The sequence below is a fragment of the Mobula birostris genome, chromosome 25 (genome assembly GCF_030028105.1).
Source record: "Mobula birostris isolate sMobBir1 chromosome 25, sMobBir1.hap1, whole genome shotgun sequence".
Classification (NCBI taxonomy): Eukaryota; Metazoa; Chordata; class Chondrichthyes; order Myliobatiformes; family Myliobatidae; genus Mobula; species Mobula birostris.
In genome coordinates, this window is record NC_092394.1 from 17,291,224 (window position 1) to 17,315,704 (window position 24,481).

The following is a 24,481-nucleotide window of genomic DNA, read 5'->3' on the forward strand; positions in this document are numbered from 1 at the left end:
GTATCCAGCATCACTTTATGTATGTACATACAATCGATGTATAAAAGCTATCTTATGTATTTATATTAATAGCATTTTATTACTGTTTTCTTTATCTTATTGTGTTTTTTTGTATTGCATCATAACTGCCATAACAAATATTTTATTCTCCTTTACACTTGTGTACTGGAGATGCAATTAAACAATCTTGAATCTTGAATGTGTCTTCATTGTAATTTCATCAATATGTTGGGCCCAGAGAGGCTGACACCAGGAACATTATGGTCCTGGCTAGCAGTTCAGGAACTGAGAGTTCAAGTCTTGTTAAGGAACGCTAAACCCGTTCGTGCCAGTTCAAACGGGCAGGAAAACTGTTGGATTGTTGTAAAACCCCAAGTGGTTCCCTTCTGCCCTTCAGCAGGCAGAAACAGCCCCTACGTGACCCTGCCTTCAGGGCAGCAAGTGTTGGTGACATTCGGAGAATGGGGAAAAGACAAACATTGCCTTATGATTATTGCCACACAAGTTGTAACATAGGGGAGGGTGCACTAAACAGTATGATAAATTACCGACATTTCAGAACCAAAGCTGTTTGATTCCCTGCTTTTACAGCTTGGTGGCATACCGTACAGGTTGCCTGCCCTTGCTTTGAAAAATAATCTTCATTTACCTGCCCATGCAAGGGCAGCACACCCAGTTGAGATTAATTGATTAAACGCTACCTGTATTTGTCGTTTCCAGTATTGATCATTTTTTTTTAATGCTGGTTCCAAGCCATGTCCTCTCTTACAGAAAAATTATAAGTCCCACAAGCAAGGTGGCTATGCCATACCCTCCAGGTATGGGTATTTTGTGGTTCCAGCAACATGGTCATTTCCCAGAAATAAACCATCAACAGGGTGTGCTCTACAATACACAAAAAAGTTACTGTTCCAATTGAATAATTAGCAAACATGAAATATTTCCTGGAATAGAAGCAAATGTCACTTCCTGAACCGCACGATAGAATAGAAAAGTAGCACATATCTTGTGCTTGAATAGTTGGGGATAGAAAATGATGTAATGTAGACCAAACATCATTAACTGTGTGATTAATTAGATTTGACTCCCCCCCCCCCCCCCCCCAGCAAACCTTTGCCAAGAAAAGAATGCGCATTCATAGCATAAGAAGTGTTGATGTCAGGTAACCTTGTGTTCTGCTGGACTCCCGACTGGAGCAACACTGAGCGCAAGTGCTTTGCCAAAATCATTAGCTGGCCCAGTGGCATCAGAATCAGGTCTGTTGTTTTGCAACAAGTACGATAAGAATATATATATATATATTAAAAATAAATAGCGCCAAGGGAGAACAATAGAGTAAGGTAGTGGCCATGAGTTCATGGACGGTTCAGAAATATAATGACGAAGGGGAAGGAGTTGTTCTTAAAACACTGGGTGGGTTTCTTTATGGTCCCTGATGAAAAGAGAGCACATCCTGGGTGATGGGGGTACATAATGATGGATGCTGCCTTCTGATGTCCAGTGTCCTCAGTGCTGGGGAGGCTGGTGCCGATGATGGACATGGCTGAGTTCGCAGCTCTCTGCAGCTTTTTCCCATGGCCCCTCTGCATCAGATGGTGACGAACACCGGTAGTGTCTGAAATATGTTGTTAGCCACTTCCTTGGTCATCCTATAGTGACTGAGTGGGTGCTGACTACAGTGAGAGTCTGTTGGTTCTTCCAATGTTATTGCGACAAAGCTGTGAGTAGTGTAGTGTACTTTTTGACTCAAGGTCCATGCACGCTACATGGTCATCTTTCTGAGTCATACCTGAAGCATGTCAAAAATATAAAAAGAAAGCCCGTCACTTCAGAGTAATGTCCCCCGAGCACTGAAAATACCCTCTAACTGACCTCCAGCAATACCGTGGAGCAATTAGCTCTGTGATCACAGCCAACACTTACCTGAGCATACTGGGAAGTCTGACTGGTGCTCGTACTGATACAATTATGTCATCTGGAGCGCCGTAATGCATTTGCATTGGTTAAGCGTGTTATTGAAACAGCATGTGGACGCGGTGTCATAGCAACCGTGTGCCAGCTGGAGGAGGTAAAGTTACTGCACTAATTTTGCTGGGGAAGGCAGCCCCTCCAACCCAACCACGTCCTCAGCAAAGGACAACTCTTCTCCTTTCCCGTTTCTTCATTGAAGAATTTCTGACCAAGCTATTGAATTTTGCACTAAGTTTCCTGTACTGAACCAACAGCTTTTCTGTCACTTAGACAATATTGGTCTCCACCCTATCACTGATATTTCCTTTGTTCAGTCCGTCCCTCCAACTTCTTGCAAATTAAAACATTTATGCTTTCAAACTTTTGTCGGCATGGAGCATTAATTCTATTCCTCTCTCCACAGACGTTGACTGATCTACTTCCAGCACTTTATGTTTTTCATCACTGAATTGTGGTCTGCCATGAGACTGGACTACACACCTTCTTTCTGGAGGAGCACATTCTATCTGGATCTAGATCTCTATGGCACTTCTGGCCCTTGACCATCCCAACTTCAGTAAGCATCTGCTGCAATAGCTTGCATAATAGGTGAAGTATTCAGTGTTCCCTCTAACTTTTTTCTTTACAGTTGTGTGGACCAACCATTGCTCTGAGCAGGGAATTTTTACACAGCCTGAAAACTGTGTGGCACTGCTAATGTTTTTTTCTGCAATATCCATATTATGGCGTCAGTGTTCAGCAGGCTGGCAGTTTATTAACAATAAGCTACCGACTTCCATTCTGTGTTTATTGTTACAATTTGTAACAGTGTTGTAACTTGAAACACTGACGATGTAAATACGTTAAAGCTCTAAAACATTTCAAAGTAAAGGTAGTGGTATTTTTATTATTTAGAAAATTTATGAATTATATTCATCAACATATAATTTAAGTTTAATGCATCTGTTAGTCTTGCGAGACTATGGATCTTCACTCTCCAAGGCGCAGGCCTGAGCAAGGTTGTATGGAAGACCGGCAGTTGCCCATGCTGCAAGTCTCTCCTCTCCATGACGCTGATGTTGTCCAAGGGAAGGACAAGGGCCGATACTGCTTGGCACCAGTGTCGTCACAGAGCACTGTGTGGTTAAGTGCCTTGCTCAAGGACACAACACACTGCCTCGCCTGGGGCTTGAACTCACGACCTTCAGGTCACTACTCGAATGCCTTAACCACTTGGCCACGTGCCCACATAATTAATCGCAGGATATTTCACAATTATGTTAACATAGACCTCAAAATTATATTAGCATAATTTCAAAAGTTATATTAACATTATATAAAAGGAAATTTCAGCTGCATGGCAACAAAGGCTACGTGCATGAGAGCATTTCAGTTACTATGCGGCCGTGCATCCGTGCAGGTAAGAGGGAGCAGTGCAGATGTTGGTCTTGCTCTGTTCAGCATTCCAGATCTTGTTGGGAAGGTATTGGTATTGGTATTGGAATTGGTTTATTATTGTTACATGCACCAAAGTTCAGTGAAAAGCTTGTCTTACATGATGTTTATACTGAACAGTGCATTGGGGTAGACAAGGTAAAGCAACAACAATGTAGAATAAAGTGTAACAGTTAGAGAAAGAGTGCAGTGCAAATAAACAATCATCAAAACGAGGTAGATTGCGAGTCTGAGAGTCTGGTGCCAAGGACTGGAGGCCCAGAGGTGGCCTGTCTGTGTGTGTGAGTTGGGGGTGAGAAAGGGGCTTGTTTGGCTCTTGCTGAATTGTTGTATTGTTGTTGTTGGTGTGGGTATGCTATGTTGGTGCTGGAATGTATGGTGACACTTGCCAGCTGCCCCCAACACATCCTTGGCTGTGTTAGTTGTTAACACAAATGGCATATTTCACCAACACCATCCCCTTTTCCCCTCTCACCTTATCTCCTTGCCCGTCCATCACCTCCCTCTGGTGCTCCTCCCCCTTCACTTTCTTCCATGGCCTTCTGTCCTCCCCGACCAGATTCCCCCCCTTCTCCAGCCCTGTATCTCTTTCACCAATCAACTTCCCAGCTCTTTACTTCACTCCTCCCCCTCCCGGTTTCACCTGTCACCTTGTGTTTCTTCCTCTCCTCCCCCCACCTTTTAAATCTACTCCTCGGCTTTTTTTCTCCAGTCCTGCTGAAACACACAAAATACTGGAGGCACTCAGCAGGTCAGGCAGCATCTGTGGAGAGGAATGATGAAGGGCCCGAAATGTTCATTCCTCTCCATAGATGCTGCCTGGCCTGTTGAGCTCCTCCAGCATTTTGTGTGAGGCACATTTCATTGTATCTTCAAATGATAGATAACTGAATCTGAACTACATACAACGAGGACTTAATTCACTGTACCAACACTAGTCACAACATCAATACTTCAACGCATTCCCTTACAATATTATCAGCTTCACCAGCATTTCACGCTGGAGAATTCTGTCAGTGAAGTGTTTGAGATGTTGTTACTCTGGACCCAGCCTCCAGCGCCCAGTAGAAGCAGGACCTGAGATTGTGCTCTTTCCCCACATTGGTCTCACGAAGGTTCAGCATCTCCCTCAGCTTGTCCTCTTGCACGCTGGTATGTGCCAGTCAGCAGTGCTTGCTTACTCCTTGATCTGGAAGGCCAAAAAACCTTGAGTGGACCACACTGTGTCTTTCAGGAAGCTGGTAATCTTCCAGCAGCATTGTATACATTTTATGTATCGCACTGAACTGTACCAGAGCGAGTTGTTGGGCAGGTGAGGAAAGGAGAAGCGGTAAGAAGGGAGTCAGAATGGGGAATGGAAAAGAGAGAAGGGGGAAGAGGGGAGGTCGGAAAACTTGAAGTTCAGGCCATCAGGTTGGAGGCTACCCAGACGGAATATGAGGTGGGGCTCTTCCAGCCTGAGAGAGGCCTCATCGCGTTGTGGGTGCGGGTAGGGTACGGGGTACCCAAGTTGTCTGGTTCCGCAGGGATCGTCCGCAGTGTGTTTCCACACTGGATTTAAATGAGCTTCGAAATGCTAATTCCATCAGTCGGTGGAGTTAATAAAGTCATTGGGAAGGTTCCACAGTTGACTGCCCTCCTACGCTGAGCTAGCTGATCTCAGATTGTGGAGTTCAAGGAAGGTGGTGGGGGGGAGAACGACATCCAGGACCTCAGTGAACCCTGCTGATGAATGCTTGCCCGTGGAGGTAATCAGGGTCCCAGGACTGGCCGTAAATCTCAATGATCTCACAGCTTGCTGCTCCTTCCTTTTTGTAGATAGGCATATTTTCCCCCCTTTCTCTCCTTTGTTTAACACAACTGGGTCAAATTTAGAGGGATTGTTTAAAACAACTTTTATTTAACTGCTGAAGTGGCAGATGAGTGTAACTTATCATAGATCAGGGAGTAAGCTCTCATGGTTTGAGTCGATTTTTGTCAGACTTAAAGATTAAATTAGTTTGAATTATTCCATTTCTTTCTCAGTGAATATCTTGTTGACATTAAATAGTGTTATTAGAAAATTTGACGCACTTAGTATCACACAATAAATGCTGGCTTCGCCGGCGACGCCCACATCCCGTAAATGAATTAAAAGAAACACAAAATGCTGGAGGAACTTTTCTCATGTCTGTGCCTCAATTAGTATGTTTATGTTTAGGAGTTTTGTTCAGCAAAAGAGTTAAACCTGAAGCCAAGAATGGAGTGCTGAATAAAACTCCCAAATTTAAACTTGCTAAGTGAGCTGAACTTTTCTAATAACATTATTTAGTGTCATCAGGTTTATTTTATTTATATTTAGTTTTTATTTTGAGGTACAATGTGGAATAGGCCCTTCCAACGCAAACAGCTGTGCTGCCCAGCAACCCACTGATGTAACGGTACCCTAATCACAGGGCAATGTACAATCTACTAACCGGTACGTCTTTGGAATGGGGGAGGAAACTGGAGCAACTGACAGAAGCCTGCACAGTCATGGAGAGAACAAACTCCTTACAGGCGCTGTCAGAATTCAGAATCAGAATCAGGTTTAATATCACTGACAACACACATCAAAGTTGCTGGTGAACGCTAACGAAGTCCTGACAAAGGGTCTCGGCCTGAAACGTCGACTGTATCTCTTCCTACAGATGCTTCCTGGCCTGCTGCGTTCACCAGCAACTTTGATGTGTGTTGCTTGAATTTCCAGCATCTGCAGAATTCCTGTTGTTTGGGTTAATATCACTGACGTATGTCGTGAAATTTGTTGTTTTGCGACAGCAGTACATTGCAATATATAAAAATTTAAAAACACAATAAATAAATAAATATTAGGTAAGTAGTGCAAAAATAGAAAAAAGATTTTAAAAAGTAATGAAGTAGTGTTCGTGGGTTCATTGTCCATTCAGAAATCTGATGGCTGAGGGGAAGAAGCTGTTGGTGAAACTTTGAGTGTGTGACCTCAGGCCTATCACCTCCCTCATGGTTCCGCCTCCTCCTACTACCCATTGTGTTTTCCCCTATTCCTTCTTCACCTTTCCTGCCTATCACCTCCCTGCCTCCCCTCCCCCACCCCTTTATCTTTCCCCTCACTGGTTTTTCACCTTCTTTATAGGGCCTCTGCCCCTTCCCTCTTCAGTCCTGATGAAGGGTTCCGGCCCGAAACGTCGACTGATCGTTTCCACGGATGCTGCCCGACCTGCTGCGTTCCTCCAGTGTGTTGTGAGTGTTGCTTTGACCTCAGGCTCCTGTACCTCCTCCTTGATGCTAGCAATGGGGAGAGGGCATACCTCCTGGGTGGTGGAGGTCCTTAATTATGGGTGGTACCCTTTGTAGGTGTCCTAGATGCTGGCGAGGCTGGTGCCCATAATGGAGCTGACTGAGTTTACAACTCCCTGCAGCTTTTTCCGATCCTAGACAGTGGCCCCTCCGTACCAGACGGTGATGCAACCAGTTAGAATGCTCTCCATGGTACACCTGTAGAAATTTACAGAACTCTGAACTCCGATGCCCTGAGCTGTAATAGTGTCGCGTTACACTACTGTGGCACCCCAAAAATATAACTCAAATTTAAACATGCTAAGAGATCTGAACTTCTCTCAGAACATTATTTGCTTGCATTTGGACTCTCATCTCTCTAAACCTGTCCTATCCATGAAACTGTCCAAATATCTTTTAAGTCTTCTTTTTGTACCTACCTCAACCACTCCTTCTGTTAGCTCATTCCATATTCAAACCATCCTCTGTGTGAAGCTGATGCCCAGGTTCCTTGTACGTCTTTCCCTTCTCACCTTAAACCTCTGCCTGCTAGTTTTTGATTCTCTTTTCGCTGATTGAGTGCATTCACCCTATCTATGACCTCATGATTTTACACAACCTCTATAAGATCACCTCTTAGCCTCCTACACTCCAAGGAATAAAGTCCTATCTTGCCTAGCTTCTGCCTGTAACCTCAAACCAATCTTCCGTCCTTGGACTCACTTTACACCGCACGCCGTCGGAACAGTTCTGCCAGGATAATCAAGGACACGACCCACCCAGCCAACACACTTTTCGTCCCTCTTCCCTCCGGGAGAAGGCTCAGGAGCTTGAAGACTCGTACGGCCAGATTTGGGAACAGCTTCTTTCCAACTGTGATAAGACTGCTGAACGGATCCTGACCCGGATCTGGGCCGTACCCTCCAAATATCCGGACCTGCCTCTCGGTTTTTTTGTACTACTTTACTTTCCATTTTTCTATTTTCTATTTATGATTTATAATTTAAATTTTTAATATTTATTAATTTTTACTATTTAATATTTGTAATCCAGGAAGTGTGAAGCGCAGAATCAAATATTGCTGTGATGATTGTACTTTCTAGTATCAATTGTTTGGCGACAATAAAGTATAAAGTATAAAGTATTCCCTCGAGTCCTGGCAACAGCCTTGCAAAGATCCTGATGAACCGTTTCACCATTCGGACGGCACTAGGGCGTAACACTTTACAGTGCCAGCGATCGCTGATCTGAGTTCATTTCCTGCCTCTGTCTGCCAGGTGTTTGTACGTTCTCCCCATGATCACGTAGGTTTCCTCCAGGTGCTCTGATTTCCTCCCACGTTTCAAAGATGTACGGTTAGGACTCATGAGATGTGAGCATGCTATGTTGCCACGGCAACACTTGCGGGCTTCCCACCACAATCCTTGAACGTGCTGCTAGTTGATTCAAAACGACGCATTTTGCTGTATGTTTTGATGTTTCAAAGTTTGTTTGTTCATTATGTGTCATGTTGTATGATGTGGGAGATCATGGGCTTCCCGTGACCATGATTGTTCTTGGCAAATTTTTTTACAGAAGTAGTTTGCCATTGCCTTCTCCTGGACAGTGTCTTTACAAGATGGGTGACTCCAGTCATTATCAATACTCTTCAGAAATTGTCTGCCTGGCATCAGTAATCACATAACTAGGACTTGTGATATGCACTGGCTGCTCGTACTACCTGCTCTCATGGCTTCACGTGGTCTGGGTCGGAGAGGCTAAATGATGCACTATCAATTACTCCAAAAGACTGGAAGTAGAGTAAATACTGAAGGGCTTTTATTCGCAGTAAAATGGGACCTTGTCCATGCTGCGTACCTGCCCTGGACTGAGAGGAGGAGCAGTGGCACAATCGCCTTTATTCAGGGGTCTGTGGGAGGAGCCACAGGAGCAGTCAGCAGAGGGGCATGTCCAGACAGGTAACCCAGTTACAACACATATATATGGTTTACCACACTAAGCAGGTGCTACACTTTGCCCAAGGGCGACCTGCAGGCTAGTGAAGGCAAGGAGCACCATATACCTCCTTTGATAGAGACGCATCTCTACCTTTTCACCCAGAAATCTCAATATACATGTCGCAAATAAAGCTAATCTTTATCAAAGTGTGCCAAGAGAAATGATTTATCTGGGCTGCAATTCACCAGCTGATATCAAACATCAGCAACTATTGGCCTCTGATGAATTTAAAATTCGGCCTGCTGGCTCTTAACCCTGCATCTAATGTCACTGAGGACTGGCTTGACCAAGTCAATGGAAAGGGTTAGTAGGTTGTGGACAAGCAGTGTTAGCGATGGAAGTATGGTGACACTTGCGGGCTGCCCTCCATACGTCCTTGGACGGAACTTGCCATTGGCGCAAATGACGGGTGTCCGTAAGACCATAAGACATTGGAGCAGAATTAGGCCACTCAGCCCATCGAGTCTGCTGCACCACTCCATCATGCCATCATAGCTGATCCCAGTCAATGTATGTCCGATGCACATGTGACAAATAAAGCTACTCTTTAAAAATAAGTGATTACCTTATGTAAGTCAAGGAAGGTGGCAGCTAATCTGAGTGCTCAGCAAGAGTCCACCAGCAACAATACACCCTCCGCAGGCAGTAAAGCTGCAATATGAACACAGGTTAGTGTTGTCCACATTGTGAGGTTGTAGCTGGTGCAGTGTGCTTACCAGCCAAGAGGGGGGAGTGTTTTAGTTTTTTCAAACCAGTCTGACAGCTGGGATTGGAGTGTATCTGATCAGTTGACAGTGAAGGAGAATACTGAATCCTGCCTTTTAGGCCACGTTAGTGCAAGCTGATCCCGAATCAACATTCTCAAAGTGGCATGGCCTCGATGTCTGGGGCAACCATCTTTAAGCAAAGCTGACGAGATTAAGGGATCATAGGCACGTTGTCCCGCGGAGTGAATGCTTGCTGACGTCACGCCGGGACTCGGCAGACTTCACTCGTGTACGGTTCTTTCCCAACCACAGTTTCCCTTGAGCTGAACTTGAGATCAAAGGCAGGTCATATTTAATAAAGGTGTTGGCCAACATTATGTCACCTGAAACACATTTCACAGTCAGGTGGGCAGCCTTGCCCCTGAAGGCAATACAGTCTGTGGAACTATGCTTTGAGTAAGTCTTAGTCTTAATAAGGTCAGCATGGGGCACAGCTACAGTGTCTAACAGGCATTTAGGTTATTAAATATCTGGGTAGTTTGCACCAGAGCCAATTAATGGCAGCACCATCCTACAGGGCTTAATGGTGAAAGGTGGTGCTGTTAGAGGGGAAGGAGCATCAGAGGTGAAAGGAAGTTGGTAAATTGGTTTAGTGTTTTCAGATGTATCCAGGTTTTTTTTGTATTGTGTCCATGCAAATCATTCCATTGTGACAGTGCATTAAGGAAGTACAGCAGAAAACAGCATCAGAATGCAGAATAAAGTGTTGCAGAGTAAGTGTAGTACAGGCAGACGATAAGGTGCTAGACCATAACGAAGTGAGGCCTGGAACTCACCCTTATCGAAACAGGGGACCATGCATTTCTCTCATACCCGTGGGACAGAAGCTGCCCTTGAGACTGGTGGTAGGTGCTTTCAGTTTCTTGTATCTTCTGCCTGATGGGAGAGGGGAGAAGAGGGAAGACACTTTCCGTTCCGGACTCAGCCAATCAGATCGACGGGTTCACAATAGGCTTCCAGGATAGGACTGCTGAGTCTTTTAAAGGCAAAGGAGGTGGTGGGGGGTGGGGAGTTTGTTTCATGGTCAGTCCCTCGTGGTGAACAAACATGGCGGTGCTGTTCACCCGACCTGGACACCTCGCGGTCGAGTGGCAGCCATCTTACCCGCCACGGCTAATTTCAGCAATCAGCTTGGTAGCAGCGTGTATCCCACCTCAGGCTAATGTCAGGCAGACTCTAGACAATCAGAGCGATGTAACCCACAGGAATGAAACAGCGCCTCCTGGTACGTTCCCCAACATCTTGGGGAATTTTAACCAGGCAGCTTGAAAAAGTCTCTAAATAATTATTATCAATAAATCACGTGTAGGGCACGAGGAACCAACACACTAGACCAAAGTTACACCGCCATCAAGAGTACTTACCATGCTATCCACGCCCACACTTTGGAAAGTCTGATCACCTGTCTGTACGTCTGCTCTTGAGTATAGGCAGAGACTGAAGAATGCAGCTCCAGTTGTGAGGACCAAGAAGGTATGGACAAGGGCTGCTTTGAATCAGTGGACTGGACTCTATTCAGGGTTTCCGCTTTGAGTCTGAATGAGTATGCCACAGCTGTCACTGACTTCATTAAAGCCTGTGTGGTTGAATGAGACCTATGAGAACTTACTGCACGTATATAAGTTAGAAGTCGTGGATGAACCAGGAGGTTTGTTGTCTGCTGAGGGCTAGATCTGTGGCATTTAAGTCTGGCAACCCAGGTCTGTACAAGAAAGCCAGGTATGGCTTGTGGAGGGCTACTTCAAGAGTGAAGAAACAATTCCGAGCGAGATTGGAGGCAATATTTGGTGCATGTCAACTCTGGTAAGGTTTGCAGGCCAATACTTCCTACAAAGCAAGACCCAACATCATGAATGGCAATGATGCTTCACTCCCAGATGAGCTCAATGCTCTTCATGCTCACTTTGAAAGGGAGAATAAAACCACAGCTATCAGGATCCCTGCAACATCTGGTGACCCTGTGATCTGTCTCTGAGGCCGATGTCAGGCTGTCTTTCAGGAGGATGAACCTTTCCAAGGTAGTAGGTCCCAATGGACTACCTGGTAAGGCTCTGAGAACTTGTGCCAAACAACTGGCCAGAGTGTTCAAAGACATCTTCAATCTCTCACTGTCACAGTCAGTAGTTCCCACCTGCTTCAAAAGGGCAACAATTATACCAGTGCCCGAGGAGAACTGTGTGAGTTGCCTTAATGACTATCGTCCAGTAACTCTCACATCTATGGTGATGAAGTGCTTTGAGAGGTTGGTCATGGTTAGAATCAACTCCTGCCTCAGCAAGGACCTGGACCCACTGCAATTTGCCTATTGCCACAGTACATCTCAATGGCTGTCCACGCGGCCTTGGATCATCTGGATAATACAAATACGATCCTATTTATTGACTATATCTCAGCGTTTAATACCATCATTACTACAGTCCTAATCGAAAAGCTACAGATCCTGGGCCTCTGTACCTCCCTCTGCAAATGGACCATTGACTTCCTAAAGAGAAGAGCACAATCTGTGTGGGTTGGTGATAATAACTCCACTTCACTGACAATCAGCACTGGCACACCTCAGGGATGTGTGCTTAGCCCACTGCTCTACTCTCCCTACACCCATGACTGTGTGGCTAGGCATAGCTCAAATGCCATCTGCCAATTTGCTGATGATACAACCATTGTTGGTAGAATCTCAGATGGTGATGAGAGGGCATACAGGAGCGAGATATACCAGCTAGTGGAGTGGTGTGGCAGCAACAACCTTGCACTCAACGTCAGTTGACCAAAGAGCTGATTGTGGACTTCAGGAATGGTAAGACGAAGGAACACACACCAACCCACAAAGAGGGATCACAAGTGGAGAGAATCAGCTCTATCATGGGTACCAGAAGACATCTTCAAGAAGCGGTGCCTCAGAAAGGCAGCACCCATCATTAAGGACCCAGAACACTCAGGACATGCCCTCTCCTCATTGCCACCATCAGGAAAGAGGTACAGAAGCCTGAAGGCACATGTTCAGTGATTCAGGAACAGCTTCTTTCCTTACGCCATCTGATTATTGAATGGACATTGAAACCATGAACACCACCTCACTACTTTTTTTAATTTCTGTTTTGCACTACTCATTTATTTAACTATTTGACATATATATGTGTATGTCAAAACGTTAAATAATTAGTGAAAAAACAGAAATAAAAAAGTAGTGAGGTAGTGTTCATAGATATACTTACCATAATTCACAGTTTTCCTCTATATTATCATGTATTGCATTGTGCTGCTGCCACAAAGTTAACAAATTTCACAACATATTATACATGATTCTGATTCTGATTCGGAATGTCTGGTGTGAGTTGGGCATTTGATTTTGCTCGCTGCTTTACCGGGGCAGTGAGAAGTGCAGGCAGCAGGGCGGCTGATGGTGTCTGTGGCAGATGAATCCAAAAGAGGTCAATGGTACAGCCACCTTGGTGGCACGCGGAGGAACCAGAGTGCTGGTCAACGGACGGCATCACTAGACTGGTTAGTTGTCACTGCGGGCAGCTTCCTTATCCGCTAAGTCTGTTACACCTCTGTGTACCACTTATCGTCAGATTTGGAAGCCCAGGGAGACTGTATGGTGGGGGCATGATACCGTCTGTCTTATTACTGTGCAAGGCATGTTGGAGTAGAGTTTCTGGATGGTGTGGAACTCTCAGCACGGTCAACATCGAAATCGATGGATAGTCGAAGAAGAGAAGTGTAGACAGAGCCCATAGAGAGATGGCTGGTATTCATGACGTTCTGAGCTATGTCCACAACTTACTGCAGTTTCCTGTAATCCTGGGCAGACTAGATGTGATACATCCAGATGGGATATTTTTTATGGTGTATCAATAAAAATTGATAAGTGTCAAAGGGCAATTGCCAAATTTTTTTAGACTCCCGAGGAGGTTGAAGCATTTGTGTGCTTTCCTGGTCCTAGTATCTAGCATGAGTGTAAATTATGGTCAGGAAGGGTTGAAAAACCTGTTTTTATGTTGCAGTACTCTAAAGCACTGAAGAAATGTGGAATTAAAGTGCATTGTTATCTGAGAGATATATGAAATTATAAGGGTTCTTGGGAATGCGTGGATGTGGTATACTGGCAAGCAGGCGATTTGGTGACGTTACTGTACTCCTGATAACAAAACATGCAGAGGAAGTGTTCAACTTTTCAATTTCACCGCCTGCCCCTTGCTTCCTGTTTTTGTTAATGTCCTCACTCACAATTCCCCTCACCAATTTTTTCATGCCAGGATGTGCGCTGGCAATGTCTGATTCAAGAGCCTGATGGGGTAATAACTGTTCCTACACCTGGTGGTGCAAGTCCTGAGGCTCCTGTACTTCCTTCCTGATGGCAGCAGTGAGAAGGGAGCATTGCCTGGATAGTAGGGGCCTTTGATGCTGGATGCTGCTTTCCTGTGCTAGTGCTCCTTGTAGACATGTTCAATGATGGGGAGAGATTTACTCATGATGGACTAGGCTGTAACTGCTACTTTTTGTATTTTTTTTCCACTCAAGGGCATTGGTGTTTCCATTCCAGGTTGTTATGCAACCAGTCAATATACTCTCCACTCCCACATCTATAGAAGTTTGTCAAAGTTTTCGATGACATGCTGAATCTTCACAAATCTCGGAGAAAGTAGAGGTGGTACTGTTCTTTCTTTGTAATGGCGTTTACATTCTGGACAAAGGACAGATCCTCTGAAATGAAAACTCCAAGGAATTTAAAGTTGCTGACCCTCTCCACCTCTGATTCCCTGAAGAGGACTGGCTCATGGACCTCTGGTTTCCCCCTCCTGTAGTCAATAATCAGCTCCTTAGTCTTGTTGACATTGAGTAAAATGTTGTTGTTATGGCACCACTCGCCAGATTGTCAATCTCCACCCCCCCCCCATATGCTGATTTGTCACCACCTTTGTTTGATTCAGCCAACAGCAGTGGTGTTGTCAGCGAACTTAAATATGGAATTGGAGCTGTCCTCTCTCTCAAGTGGTTTATAACTCTTAAATCATAAACTCTCTGAGTTTAAACCATATAGTTTGAACCAGAGGTTTCTTTGGTTTTCAAATCTTGTAAAAGGTTACATTTTTAATGTTTTAAAAAATTGAGTTTCAAAACATTGACCGATTACTGTGGTTCAGGCGAATTTTTTTTTATTTGGTGGTAGGCAAATGAATTTAAACAGAAATGGAATCACAAAATCTCTTGATTATTATCTGTGCCACATGCAAATCTTTATGGTGTCAATAATATTTGAGAGGTGAATGCATGGCTCAAAGATTGGTGAGGGTGAAGCTGGTTTCAATTCAGTCCTGGAGAAAAAGAAGGTTGCTCTGTTAGACTGGACTTTGCTTATGTTAGGCTGGGACCACCATCCTGACAAACTGAGTAACTAAGGCTGTGGAGAAAGTTCTAAACTAAACTGTTGTGAAGATTTTTTTGCTACGGAGAACTTATAATGTAAAGTAAAATTTAAGGTGATACTGCAGAGGTAAAGATTCATGTTAAAACTCTTTCGAGATCTACAGACACTGCAAATCCACTGGGGAAGGCAGAGTTCAGTGTTTGTGAATCCACAGGTATGCTGGAGGCTGGAGGCCAGAGACAGCCTATCCTGGGGCTAGAGGGCTATGTTTGTGTGTGGGCAGGAGGGAGGGACGGGGCTTGTGTTGCTGTTGTTGCTTTGTTGCTTGGTACAGTATGTTCTGCTTGGTCGTGTTCTGCCAAGCTTTGTTAGCATGTTATGTTGTCACCATAACTTGTAGTGACACTTGGTGGGCTGCTCCCAGCTCATCCTTAGGTATGTTGGTTGTTAATGGAAATAACGCATTTCACTGAATGTTTTAGAGTCAGAGAGTTATAGAAAAGTATAGCACAGAAACAGGCCCTTTGGCCCATCTAGTCTGAGCCAAACCATTGCCTCATTTCATTGACCTGCACTCTGACCATACCCATACACACCCCTATTATCCATGTGCCTATCCAAACTTCTCTTAAAAATTGAAACTGAGCTCGCATGTGCAGGCAGCTCATTCCACACTCTCACGTCCTCTGGAGTGAAGAGGTTTCCCCTCATGGTCCCACTCAAACTTTTCACCTTTCACCCTTAAACCACGACCTTTAGTTGTAGTCCTGCCCATGCTCAGTGGGAAAAGCCTGCTTGTGTTTACCCCCTTACTGTTCCCCTCATAATTTCTGATGTCCACATGGTAAATAAATCAGAATCTGAATCTGATCCACTAAGTATTTCCAGCATCTGCAGCTACTTGGACTTTCAGTTGATGCAAATCTGAAGGAAAAGTGTACACAGACATGTGAAGGTATGTTCAATTTGTGTCAGAGTGGGGAAATTAGTGAAAAAGCTCTTTATCTGAATCACACTGCATTTGCAAAAAGTTAAATGAATTATCAATGGGCGTAGAAATAAGCAGTCAGGATCAGCACTCAGTGGCCACTTTATTAGGTACACCTTTACACTTGTTTGTTAATGCAAACATCCAATCAGCCAATCACATGGCAGCAACTCAATGCATAGAAGCATGCAGGCATGATCAAGAGGTTCAGTTCCTGTTCAGACCAAACGTCAGAATGGGGAAGAAGTGTGATCTAAGTGACTTTGACTGTGGAATGATTGTTGGTGCCAGATGAGGTGACTTGAGTATCTCAGAGACTGCGGATCTCCTGGGATTTTCATGCAGAATGGACTCTAGAGGTCGCAGAGCATGGTGAGAAGAACAATAAAAGCTTCCAATAAGCAGCAGTTCTGTGGGCAAAATCCCTTGTTACTGAGAGAGGTCAGAGGAAAATGGCCAGACTGGTTCAAACTGACTGGAAGGCACCAATTATCATCTTCCAAAATTCCGCACTATCTAGATGAGCTCCTACATTGGAAGGTAGCAAATGCAGCCCCACTGTTATGAAGGTGTAAATGGAGGACCATATACTAGTTAGGCAGACATCAGAAGTTGGGATAATGGTGGAAACTATTACGAAGGAGATGGCACCACTATGAAATTAATAATAGAATTGGACAGAAATATTGTGGATTTGTACAAGAGAAATATTACATGAAGTACTTGTAGGAGCTTACTTAAGCTAGTGTCGCAAACATGTTCGCTGTTGGGTAGTCTGGGCATTCTTGCAGGCGGGCCACTGAAAGAAGACGGCAATCACGCACATGACAGTGAACACATCTGGTATGTTTGGAGGGCTCTCAGATGTCTCTTCAAGAACAAACCTTATGCCCAGCCAGAGAAGTGTGAGTTCCACAAAGAGCAGGTGTTACTCTTGGATTATACACTCACCCCTTCCAGTGTTCAAATGGATCAGCGTAGTCACGGAGTGGCCCAAGCCACCTACGGTCAAGCAGGTGTGGCGCTTCATGGGGGTTGCGCACTTCTATCATCACTTCATCAGACATTTTGCTTCCATCACGGCTCCCAAGAAGATGTCTGCAGGATTCCAATGGACAAGTGAAGCAGACCAAGCATTCTCAGAGCTACAGTGAAGCTTCAACACCGCCCCAGTGCTGCAGCCTCCAGACCCATTCCTTCCATTCATCCTTGACGTTTGATGGCATTGGAGCTGTACTCTCCCAGTGCTCTTCGGTAGATAATCAGTCGCAACCCTGTGCTTTTCTTTCCCGTTGTTTGACTGCTGCAAAATGTTGGGAGCCGAGAACTTCCTGCCTGTCAAGGATGCCCTGGTAGCATGAGACTGGCTGGAGGGAGCACAGCACCCTTTTCTAGTATGGACAAATCACAAAAAAATCTCCTATATTCATGATGCCAATGGACTTAACTTTCTTCTTCACCCAGTTTAGTTTCACCCTCACCTACCATCCTGGCAGCAAGAATACCAAGGCTGATGCCCTCTCCGAGCAGTTTGATGTGTCTGAGGATAATGCCAATGCAGAGCCCATCCTTACCTGCTCATGTGTCGCTGCTCTGGTGATTTGGGGACTGGAAACTGAGATGAAGGCTGCCCAACAGTCAGATCCAGGCCCAGCTGTTGGACCTCTCAATTGGCTGTTTGCCCTGCCACTCTACACCCTGGGGCGGGGTCACTCTTCCCACCTGGTTGACCACCCAAGGATTCAACGGACCCTAGAATTTATAAGGAGATGATTTTGATGACTGTCTATGTCCCAAGTTGTCCATGACTTCCTCAATGACTGTCTCACTTGTGCCTAGAACAAGACGTCCCAGCAGCACCCTGCTGCTCCGCTACGGCCACTGCCTGTGCCTCACCACCCCTGATCTCACCTCCTTTCCACGCCCATGATTGTTCTTGGCAAATTTTTCTACACAAGTGGTTTCTTCTTCTGGGCAATATCCTTACAAGACAGATGAACCCAGCCATTAACGAAACTTTTCAAGTAAGGCAAGGTCAGGGTTCATCTGCCTGGTGTTAGTGGTTGCACAACCAGGACGTGTGATGTGCACCAGCTGCTGATAAAGTCATCCACAACCTGCTCCCGCGGCTTTATGTGACCCTGACTGGGGAGCTAAGCAGGTGCTCCACTTTTCCCAAAGGTGACCTGCAGGCAAGCAGAGGGAAGGAGCGGCTTACAACATCTTTGGTAGAGATGTATCTGTTTGTTCCTCTGCACTTGGGCCATCACTAAACTCCTCTTTCAATATTTTTATTATTATTGTAAAAATTGCATAAATAAAAATACAACATTCAGTAAGTAATACGAATTACATTACATTTAAATCACAGTAATATGATCATTGTATCCCATATTCCAAATCAATCATGTAGAAAAAAAAGATTGAATTATGAAATGAAATAGAATAAAATAATTGTATTTTATTAAAAAGAAATCTACCCTCACTACCAAAATGAGCTGGTTGGTAAAAAAAAAAGAAGAAAAAAAATACTTTATCATATAATTTTATAATAATAATGGCTCAGATCCATACTTTAATAACAGTTCAAAGATTATGAAAATAACTCAGAAAGGGTCCCCATAACATTGGAAAATCATGTTTAAAATCAGAAATCGAACAATGAATCTTCTCTAGATCAAGGCACAACATAACATCAGATAACCATTGAACATGAATGGGTGGGGCAGCCTCCTTCCACTTGAGCAAGATCGCCCTCCTGGCCATAAGAGACATAAAGGCCAATACCCGCAAATTAGATGGCTTCAGTTTTGTAGCACTATCCTCAACAATACCAAACATGGCAGTCAAGGGATTGGGCTTAAAACTAACATTGAAAAGTACAGAAAAAGTTTGAAATACATCTTCCCAAACTTTTTCAAGGCTCGGACATGTCCAAAACATATGAATTAGTGTGGCCATTCCATTAGTACACTAAACTCCTGTCAATTGGATGTTTAGGACGTTGGGAGAGTGTGCTTCTACAGCACGGTTTCAGAACCTGCACTTGTTCTCAATCCACCTGGGTGATTTGGGTGAGAGACAATATAAAACCAGCTTGTTTTGTGAGGAAGAAGTAGAGAAACTTCAGGGGGATATAGAAATTCTAAGTGAAGGACAAGGACAAGGTCATTCACTTTGGGAGAGAAAATAAAAAGCAGATCATTTTGAATTGGTGAGAGTTTTGATGGAATCCTGTACATAAACCACTGATAGATAACGTACAAAGCTGATTAGTAGAAGAGATACAGGGCTGGAGAAGGGGGAATCTGATAGGGGAGAACAGAAGGCCATGGAAGAAAGAAAAAAGGGGGAGCACCAGAGGGAGGCAATGGCCAAGCAAGGAGATAAGGTGAGAGAGTGAAAAGAGGATGGGGAATAGAGACGGAGTAGGGGGCATTCCCAGAAGTTTGAGAAATCCGATGTTCATGCCATCAGGTTTGGGACTACCAGCCTGAATCTTGAAGCGGTATTGCTTTCATTTCTGGTCATCTCATTGCAAGAAGGATGTGGAGGCTTTGGAGAGAGTGCAGAAGAGGTTTACCAGGATGCTGCCTGGATTGGAGGGCATGTGCTGTAACAAGAGTTTAGACAAATTGGATTGTTTTCTCTGGAGTGTCAGAGGCCGGGATGAGGCTGAAAGATCAGAATCAGGTTTAATATGACCAGCATATGTCATGAAATTTGTTGTCTTTGTGGCAGCAGTACAATACAATACATAATAATAGAAAACAACATGAAATACAGGAAGTATTTTATATATATATAATAGTTAAATTAAATAAGTAGTCAAAAATAGAAATAAAAAGCTAGTGAGGTAGTGTTCATGGGTTCAATCTCCAGTCAGAAATCGGATGGCAGAGGGGAAGAAGCTTTTCCTAAATCGTTGCGGATGTGCCTTTAAGCTTCTGTAGCTCCTTCCTGATGGTAGCAATGAGAACAAGGCTGGTTGATGGGGGTCTTTAATGATGGAAATAAAATTATAAGTCGTAGTTAGAGTAGTCAGCTGGAATATTTCTCTCAGGGTCAGGTGACCGAATTCTAGAGGGGAATGTTCAAAGGAGGCATGTGGGGAAGCTTTTACACAAGTGTGGTGGATGCCTGGAACGCACTGTTAGGAGGCGAACATTTAAGACGCTCTTAGATAGGCATATGCATATGGACCATGTGCAGGCAGAAGGGATTATTGGTTTGGCACAACATCTGATCTGTGTTCTGTGTTCAGAGGTGGTTTGTACCAGGTTTGCCAACTGAGAACTTGGGCCACACAATCCCATTGAATTTCAACAAGTGAACATTTGCCTTGCAATGAAATAAAATGTGGTTTAAATGGATCACAGACACGAGAGAATCTGCAGATTTGGAAATCCGAGCAACACACACGGAATACCAGAGGAACTCTGCAGGCCAGGCAGCATCTATGGACAAGAGTAAACAGCCTGAAACATCGACTACTTTACTCTTTTCCATAGATGCTGCCTAGCCTACTGAGTTGCTCCAGTGTGTTGATTTAAATGGATCTCTTGTTATTTATAACCTCAAAACATTAACCTAGTTCAAAAGAAGACACAGGAGTCTGGGAATACGGGTGTAACTTCATTTTTTACTTCAAGTGAGGCAAGCCCATATCACGTGAAAACATGATGATGTGTGCGATTAATGTACCTTCTTCTTCATGTGCCTTGCGCGTTACGCGCTTGTGCGATCATGGCTCTCCACATCGAACGATCCCTCAATGATATCTCGCACACTTAGATCTGTTAGTTCTTTCACAGTGTCCATATATTGTCTTCTTTGCCTTCCTCTTCCGCGTCTCCCAGGCATACGGCCTTGTAATGTAAGGCATTCTATTTCTCCCTTTCTGATGACATGGCCCAGGAATTTAAGTTTCCTCTCATTTAGTGTTCTCATTAAAGGTCTTTTTGTTTGGGCACATTGGAGTACTGTCTCATTAGTTACCCTATCTCTATATGATATTTTCAGCATTCTTCTAAGAAACCACATTTCTGTTGCTTCTACGTTTCTTTGGAGTTCTGGTATAAACACAAGAAAATCTGCAGATGCTGGAATTCCAAAGCAACACACACGCAAGAATGCTGGAGGAACTTGGCAAATCAAGCTTCATCTATGGAAAAGAGTGGATATTTTGGGCCGAGACCCCTTTTTAGGACTCAAGTTGAATATATATACAAGATTACTCAAATATTAGATTAGATTATGAGGACACGCAGTCCTCTTTTATCGTCATTTAGTAATATTATTGAAATATTAAATGCACAACATCTCTCTTTTTAAATGGTTTTTGGAAACCCTCTGATTTGCAGCCACCTCGATCTAAGAGGCCAAACAGATGCACAGAAACACATACAAAATGCTGGAGGAACTCAGCAGGCCAGGCAGCATCAATGGAAAAGAGTAAACAGTGGACGTTTCGGGCCGAGGCCCCACAGAGTTCACCTGTCCCTTCATCAGGACAGATCCGTGAATAGGATAGAGGGTCTTCGAGAGGGCGTTCTTGGTTGTGAGGAGTGACGATAGTTGGAAAGTTCACCACTGAGGAGATAAAAATGGCAGCTCCAGAACATCACTGAACAATTAAGTTCAGGGAACCCCCACCTCATGCTCGAGGTGCAGAAAGCCAGCCTGTGGATATGAATTAACATCTGCAGTGTAAATGATATGGACATCCCTTGGTGTAATAAATAAGTTGATAATGCCTGGTTATAACCCCCAAGCAATCGGACCTGTGCTAAATTTCACAGCTGAATCTCCTGACTTGGCTCTGCAAAAATTTCCAGCCCACTTCCCAACTGAGTAAGCACTTATTGCGATTCTGCCCTTTCAGTTCATCAACATTTCGATGTGAAAGGTGAACACCTCCTGTGTGTTTTTATAAGACTGTTGCCGCTGACAGAGGTTTCACCTCGGGATCAGAGCCGTGAAAAGAGCTTCTGGGAAACTGTGTATCCATTAGCTCCCTGAAGGCAGGTGCCCAGTTTCCTGACCGGAGCATCCTGGCTATCCACTGAAAGAAATTAATGAGGCTTGAGGGATAGTGATGGGAAAAGGCCAACTGAGACGACACCCAGCCAACCAGAGGAGCCGAGCGCTGCGGTGGAGGGGAGGTGGAGCAGCAAACTATCTCTGGAGAAGTCAATTAGCTGTTCACTCTAAACGTGTGGAAACAGAGTAAAGTCCAACTCAGTAAGTGTGACAGAGCTTGTTATGCAGTGCCACAGAGTTTTGGCTTCGACCTGCTATCAAATCTGACAGTTCTGTATCAGGTCACTGATTCCTTAACCTTCAATTATATTTCTTAACTCTTGGAGCTTTTGACTCTTAAGGAGAGGCTTTGCCTGTCGGGTTCGGAAGTTTAAATAAATGCCTACAAGGACAAGCTGTGGCACTCCATCGGCCAGGCAGTAGTCACTTGCCAAAAAGCGGACAGACATTCTAAATTCCTAATCTTAAACAGAGAGAGACAGGACATTATATAAAAAAGTGTGACGCCAGAAGCAAGCTTGCAGTTCTTGACTGTCAGCAGACAAAAGGGAGAACAAAATGTTTCACTTAAACGAAACGTAAAAGTTGCTCATCCTCGACTGTGCATTAATGGTTGTGGGAAGTCAATGATTCAACAGGTTTGATGTGAGAATGGAGACCATGCGGACTCATTAAAGCAGCCTGCCCTCACCCCGGCCTTGTGTGAATCATCTCTTCTTTCTTCCTTATTAGAATCAGCTGCCCCCTACTTCTCCCAACTTATTTAAAACCATAAACCTCTTAAAGAGGTATTGGGACAATTTGAGCGACAGGGTGCCTCCTGGCTCCAACGACCCGAGTTTGATCCAGATCTCTGGTGCTGGCAGTATGCTGTTTGCACTCTCCCGCCATGACCAGGTGGGGCGGCACGGTAGCGTAAAGTGACAACTGCGCCGACAGGGGTTCAATTCCCGTCGCGGCCTGTCAGCACTTTTCACCTCCTCCTCCATGACGGCCTGAGCTTCCCCCCGCAGGTGCTCTGGTTTCCTCCCACATCCCGAAGATGAATGGTGGGGGGGGGAACCAGAGTGCCCGTAAGTTGTGGGCATGCTTGGCTGGTATCGGAAGCATGGCAATATTTGCAGGCTGCTCCCAGTGCATCCTCTGACTGCGTTAGTCAGAGGACAGATTTCACTGTATAGATTTATGATGGATTTAGACAGATCTATGTACACTACGTGCAAAAGTCTTAGGCACAACTATATAGCAAGGATGCCTCAGACTCTGGCACTGAACTGTATATTGGTTAAAATAAGAAAGCGGGTGGGTAACAGAAATAAGGGTACTTAGCTTTGCATTAGCTCTGTTTACTGTTATTTGGTAACTGGAAAGACATAATGTGCAGTACTGTGAAAAAGTCTTCTTCTGCTTCTTCTTCGTCTTGTTTTACGGCGGTTGGCACCCAGCTTAATGGTGCATTACCACCACCTTCTGCTCCGGAATGTGCAATAGACTCACATTCTAAATCCCTTCACCCAATCACACACACACACACACACACACACACACACACACACACACACACACACACACACACACACACACACACACACCCTAACCTACACTTTATCCTCCCATCTTTGGCCTTCCTAGGACCCTATTCCTGCTTATCCATCACATCCTATAAAAAAAAACCCTGTATCCCTTAAAAACACTAAAAATATCCTGACCTGTGCCCTCTCACCCATGCCCAGCAACTCTTTTAATGTGAATTCCTGCATCCCCAATTCCCTTAGATTAATTCTCATCAACTCTCTCTGTATTCCATCCTTCCTGCAACTCAGAACTACATGTTCTACTGACTCCTCTTCCTGATATTCCTCACACAATCCTGTCTGGTGTTTCCCTATCATTTAATGCACAGTGGTCCAGCCTTAACCTAGTCCACATGGTTTCCTCTCTGCTGTATCCACTACCTACCCTAGTACCTGCCACACTCTTTTGTATTTGATATAAATGCCTCCCTTTCCCCTTGTGCAAAAGTCTTAAACATGACTGTATATACACACGCTGAAGACTTTTGCACAGTACTGTTTATGTGACAAATAAAGTTACTTTTAAAATCTGTTTTTCCCCCACTGCTCTCCTTCCCCATCCCAAAGATGAGCTGGTCGTTTAACTGGCCGCTGAAAGTTTCCCCTAGTGAGAGTAGCGGGAGAATGAGAGAGAAGGGACGTTGATAGGCATCTGAGACTGAATGGGCACAGGGCAATAACCCAGGGAATGGGGCTGTTAAAGATAAAGGTAAAGGGCAGAGCGGTAGCACTGTGGTTAGCACAGCGCCTTACGCTACCTGCGACGTGGGTTCAATTCCTGCCTCTGTCTGTAAGGAGTTTGTACATTCTCCCCAAGTCTGCATGGGTTTCCTCCAGGTATTCCTCCCACAGTCCAAAGACATACCGGTTGGTACTTTAATTGGTCGTTGTAAATTGACCTGTGACCAGGCTGGGTTTAAATTGGGGGTTGCTGGGCAGCATGGCTCGAAGGGCCAGAAGGGCCCATTCCATGCTGTATCTCCATAAATAAATTAATTAGCTTTGTTTGTCACACGTACATCGAAACATACAGTGAAAGTGCTTCATTTATGTCAAATCAAAT

General features: G+C 44.5%; 1 long non-coding RNA gene across 1 annotated transcript in view; it reads left to right on the forward strand.

The window, feature by feature from the left end:
* Positions 1–1,175: 1,175 nt before the first annotated feature.
* Positions 1,176–24,481, forward strand: part of LOC140187881 (uncharacterized) — a 43,301-nt gene continuing 19,995 nt past the window's right edge. The window contains exons 1-2 of the long non-coding RNA XR_011883170.1: positions 1,176–1,256; positions 2,375–2,527. This is a non-coding gene — a long non-coding RNA (uncharacterized lncRNA). The remainder of the gene's footprint in view (positions 1,257–2,374; positions 2,528–24,481) is intronic.